Genomic DNA, 6,000 nt, shown 5'->3' on the forward strand with positions numbered 1-6,000 from the left:
ATGTTATTATTGTTGAGAGAACTTGCACTAGTAAAAGTATGAACCCTATGCCTTGTTTCCTAGCATTGCAATACCGTTTACGCTCACTTTTATCATTAGTTACCTTGCTGTTTTTATATTTTTAGATTACAAAAACCTTTATCTACCATCCATATTGCACTTCTATCACCATCTCTTCGCTGAACTAGTGCACCTATACAAGTTACCATTGTATTGGGTGTGTTGGGGACACAAGAGACTCTTTGTTATTTGGTTGAAGGGTTTCTTGAGAGAGACCATCTTCATCCTACGCCTCCCACAGATTGATAAACCTTAGGTCATCCACTTGAGGGAAGTTTGCTACTGTCCTACAAACCTCTGCACTTGGAGGCCCAACAACGTCTAGAAGAAGAAGGTTGTGTAGTAGACATCAACGATCAGTGAGCTGGCTGAGGAGGCCAGCCGTACATGCTGCCAGGATGATGTTGTCGACATAGAGCAGCAAGTAGGCCGTGTCAGAGCCCTGATGATAGACAAAGAGCGACGCGTCCGAGCGGTGGAACGGAACCCAAGCTGGTGCAGAAACGCCGTGGTCGGGAAAGTGCGCGGAGCCTACTTGAGTCCGTACAATGACCGCGAAAGCAGGCACACGTGGTCGGGAAGCGCCGGGTTAACAAACCCGGTGGGATGCTTGCAGAAGACCTGCTCCTCGAGGTGGCCATGAAGGAAGGCATTGGAGACGTCCATCTGGTGCACCGGCTAAGCACGGGAGACCGCAAGGTGGAGAACCGTGCGTATCGTGCCGTGCTTGATGACTGGAGCGAAGGTGTCGGTGAAGTTGAACCCGCACGCTGTCGGAAGCCACGAACGACCCAGTACGCTTTATAACGATCAAGGGTACCATCGGGACGGAGCTTGTGTTTGAAGACCCACTTCCCTGTGACCACATTGGCGTGCCGGGGACGAGGAACAAGCTGCCATGTCCGGTTGCGCAAAAGGGCATCAAACTCCTCTTGCATCACAGCCATCCAGAGCGGGTCATGAAGAGCGGCTCGAACGGAGGACGACAACGGTGATGGCTCATAGGTGGATGCCGCATGGACATAGTCATCCAAGGCGTAGCGCGCGTTTGGGTGAAAAACGCCCGTACGGGCGCGAGTGACCGGTCCCGCGGCGGGAGACGCGGCCGCTGTCGTCATTGAAGAGGGTGCCATCACCGCAGGCGCCAAGGCCGATGCTGAAGCCGTGAGGGCCGAGAGGGCCGCGGGACCCACGGGGGCGGGCAGGGCCGGCAAGGCCGACAGGGTGGGCGGGGCCGCGTGTGCTGCGGGAGGGGGAGGCGCCGGGGGCGCCTGTGCCGCGGCCAGAGGAGGGGCCGCAGGCCGGGGGCGCGCCTCAAAGCCAGGGGGCAGGCCAAGGGCGGTGCGCGAACCTCGTGGAGGAGGCGTCAAGGCTCCCGTGTCACCAGGGACGAGAGGAACAGCCGGGGGTACCTGCTGAAACAGAAACACATGCTCATCAAAATAAACATGCCGGGAGGTGAACACACAGTGGGAGATGGGATCATAGCACCGATATCCCTTGGAGTTAGAGGGGTAGCCGATGAATATGCAAGCGACAAATCATGGTGCAACCTTGTGAGAAGCAGTGTCGGCAGTGCTGGGATAGCAAAGGCACCCAAAAATATGCAAGTAGTCATAAGATGGGGGCGTACCAAAGAGAAGATGGTGAGGTGTGTCGTTCCACCATGGGCGGCAAGGTCTAAGGTTAAGAAGAAGTGATGTAGTGGCGAGTGCATCCGGGCAGAAACAAGGCGGCCTGTTGGCATGAAGCAGGAGCATGCGAACACAGTCATTCAGAGTGCGAAGGACGCGTTCGACTCGACCGTTCTGCTGTCAAGTGTACGGGCATGTGAGGCGGAAAATTGTGCCATGATGCGACAAAAAGGTGTGGAAAGCGAGGTTGTCAAACTCGTTTCCGTTGCCCGTCTGCAGTGCAAGGATGGGACGCCCAAACTGCGTGCGGACATAGGAGTAAAAGGCCGTCAAGGTGGAGAGTGCATCCGACTTTCTGCGCAAAGGAAAAGTCCACACATAATGAGAATAATCATCAAGAATGACCAGATAATATAAATAGCCCGAGTTACTAGGAACCGGAGAGGCCACACATCACTATGAATCAACTGAAAAGGAAAATAAGCAATGGTGGTGGAAGTATTAAATGGCAGGCGAACATGTTTGCCGACTCGACATGCATGACAAGTGTGATCCTCAAGCTTATGACAACTGAAACTGAAACTCCTAAGAATATGACGAAGTGTGACGGGGTAGGGCTGACCCAAGCGAGAGTGGTAGAGATCAACTCCAGCGGAGAGAGCGATCGTGCGGTGGTGGTGGATGAGGGCGAATGCACCGGATAGAGCTCGTCGGGGCTGTCACATAGGTGAAGTACTATCCTGGTTCGAGCGTCCTTGACACAAGAATCAAACTCGTCAAATTCAACAGTGACAGGATTTTCATGAGTGAAACAACGAACGGAGATAAGATTCTTAATAAGATGAGGAGACACAAGTATGTTAGACAAAGATAAAGGCGTAGAAGTAGAGGGAAAATAAGTGTGCCCAACATGTGTGATAGGAAGTGTGGAGCCGTCGCCGACAATGATGCGGCAGGCGGTGGAGACATGAGTGAAGGAGGCAATGTTACCAGGATGAGCAAACATGTGAGACGTATCACCGATGTCCATGTATCAATCACCACCTCCAGTGTAGTTGTTCGGCGTAGGAGCGGCATGCAGCCCGGTGAGGAGCACTGGGTCCCAGAGCGCCGGCAGCAGGGCCGGCAAGGGGGGCGGAGCCACCATGGGGAAGCCGTAGCCACCGCTCAGTGATACGTCTCCAACGTATCTATAACTTTTTATTGTTCCGTGCTATTATATTACCCCTTTTGGATGTTTATGGACTTTATTTTACACATTTATATCATTTTTGGGACTAACCTACTAACCGGAGGCCCAACCCATATTGCTGTTTTTTTTGCCTATTTCAGTATTTCGAAGAAAAGGAATATCAAATGGAGTCCAAACGGAATGAAACCTTCGGGAGCGTGATTTTTGGAACGAACGTGATCCGGAGAGCTTGGAGTGCAAGTCAAGAAGCTTCCGAGGAAGCCATGAGATAGGAGGCCGCGCCCCCCTGTAGGGCATGCCCCTATCTTGTGGGCCCCTCGGGCGGCCACCGACGTACTTCTTTCTCCTATACATACCTACGTACCCCGAAAACATCCAGGAGCACCACGAAACACAATTTCCACCACCGTAACCTTCCGTATTCGCGAGATCTCATCTTGGAACCATCACCGGCACTCTGCCGGAGGGGGAATCAACCACGGAGGGCTTCTACATCAACATCCTTGCCCCTCCTATGAGTTGTGAGTAGTTTACCACAGACCTACGAGTCCATAGTTATTAGCTAGATGGCTTCTTCTCTCTTTTTGGATCTCAATACAATGTTCTCCCCCTCTCTTGCAGAGATCTATTCAATGTAATCTCTTTTTGCGGTGTGTTTGTCGAGATCCGGTGAATTGTGGGTTTATGATCAAGTTTATCTATGAATAATATTTGAATCTTCTCTGAATTCTTTTATGTATGATTGAGTTATCTTTGCAAGTCTCTTCGAATTATCAGTTTGGTTTGGCCTACTAGATTGTTCTTTCTTGCCATGGGAGAAGTGCTTAGCTTTGGGTTCAATCTTGCGGTGTTCTTACCCAGTGGCAGAAAGGGTTGCAAGACACGTATTGTATTGTTGCCATCGAGGATAACAAGATGGGGTTTATATCATATTGCATGAGTTTATCCCTCTACATCATGTCATCTTGCTTAATGCGTTACTCTGTTGTTATGAACTTAATACTCTAGATGCAGGCAGGAGTCGGTCGATGTGTGGAGTAATAGTAGTAGATGCAGGCAGGAGTCAGTCTACTTGTTATGGAAGTGATGCCTATATACATGATCATGCCTAGATAATCTCATAACTATGCGCTTTTCTATCAATTGCTCGACAGTAATTTGTTCACCCACCGTAATACTTATGCTATCTCGAGAGAAGCCTCTAGTGAAACCTATGGCCCCCGGGTCTATCTATCATATTTGCTTTCAATCTACTTTTATTTGCATCTTTACCTTTTGCATCTATATTATAAAATACCAAAAATATATTTATCTTATCATATTATCTTTATTAGATCTCACTTTCGCAAGTGGCCGTGAAGGGATTGACAACCCCTTTATTGCGTTGGTTGCGAGTTCTCAGTTTGTTTGTGTAGGTGCGTGGGACTTTTGAGGAGCCTCCTACTGGATTGATACCTTGGTTCTCGAAACTTAGGGAAATACTTACGCTACACTTGTTGCATCACCCTCTCCTCTTCGGGGAAAACCAACGCTAGCTCAAGACGTAGCACTCAGCTGCGGCGGTGGGTACTCTCCATACAGCTATGGAGCTGCGGAGTACGCATGATGCACGGGAGGGGCGGGAAGCCCGTACTGTATGGATAGCAACCCCGGCTGCAACTGCGGTGCCGGGTAGACCGGATGGCCCACCGGAAAAACCTGCTGGCCCGTTGACAGATGCTGCAGGTGTTGGGCGCTGTCTGGCTGCTGCCAAGCAGGCGAGTGCTGGCCCGCTGACGACCCCCACCAGTACTCGGGAGACTCGTACACGGGCGAAGCCCCGTACGCAGGCGAAGACCCGTACGTGGATGCGGGCGGAGCCCCGTATGCCCCGTACGTAGGATTCCCGTATGTAGGAACGGGCGCATCATAGGTGGCGGACACCCCGTATGGCGGCAGGGCCGCACCAGAGGGCACCGGCGGCGGGACAGCAGAGGCGGCGGCGGACGGGCCGATTGACGCCATCGCTGGTCCGATGGCGGCGGTCGGCGCGGTTGGGCGGCATCTACAGGAGGCTTCGGTGACGCAGGTTTGCAGCGGCTGGCGAGGCGGTTGGGCGGTCGGCTGCAGGCTATGCGGGGTAGCGGGCGGCTGCAGGCGACGCGAGCGATCGGGCGGCTGCTGATGACCCACAAGTATAGGGGATCTATCGTAGTCCTTTCGATAAGTAAGAGTGTCGAACCCAACGAGGAGCAGAAGGAAATGATAAGCGGTTTTCAGTAAGGTTTTCTCTGCAAGCACTGAAATTGTAGGTGATAGATAGTTTTGTGATAAGATAAATTGTAACGAGTAACAAGCAATGAAAGTAAATAAAGTGCAGCAAGGTGGCCCAATCCATTATGTAGCAAAGAATAAGCCTGGACAATTTCTTATAATGAGAAAGGAGCTCCCGAGGACACATGGGAATTATCGTCAAGCTAGTTTTCATCACGTTCATATGATTCACATTCGGTACTTTGATAATTTGATATGTGGGTGGACCGGTGCTTGGGTACTGCCCTTACTTGGACAAGCATCCCACTTATGATTAACCCCTATTGCAAGCGTCCGCAACTACAAAAGAAGTATTAAGGTAAACCTAACCATAGCATTAAACATATGGATCCAAATCAGCCCCTAACGAAGCAACGCATAAACTAGGGTTTAAGCTTCTGTCACTCTAGCAACCCATCAGCTACTTATTACTTCCCTATGCCTTCCTCTAGGCCCAAATAATGGTGAAGTGTCATATCATCAAAATATCGAACGAATACCAAATTCACATGACTACTAATAGCAAGGCTTCACCCATGTCCTCAGGAACAAATGTAACTACCCACAAAGCATATTCATGTTCATAATCAGAGGAGTAATAATATGCATTAAGGATCTGAACATATGATCTTCCACCAAGTAAACCAATTAGCATCAACTACAAGGAGTAATCAACACTACTAGCAACCCACAGGTACCAATTTGTGGTTTTGATACAAGAGATGAACTAGGGTTTTGAGAGGAGATGGTGCTGGTGAAGATGTTGATGGAGATTGACCCCCTCCCGATGAGAGGATCGTTGGTGATGACGATGGTGATGAT

This window comes from Triticum dicoccoides, chromosome 6B, assembly GCF_002162155.2.
Source record: "Triticum dicoccoides isolate Atlit2015 ecotype Zavitan chromosome 6B, WEW_v2.0, whole genome shotgun sequence".
Lineage (NCBI taxonomy): Eukaryota > Viridiplantae > Streptophyta > Magnoliopsida > Poales > Poaceae > Triticum > Triticum dicoccoides.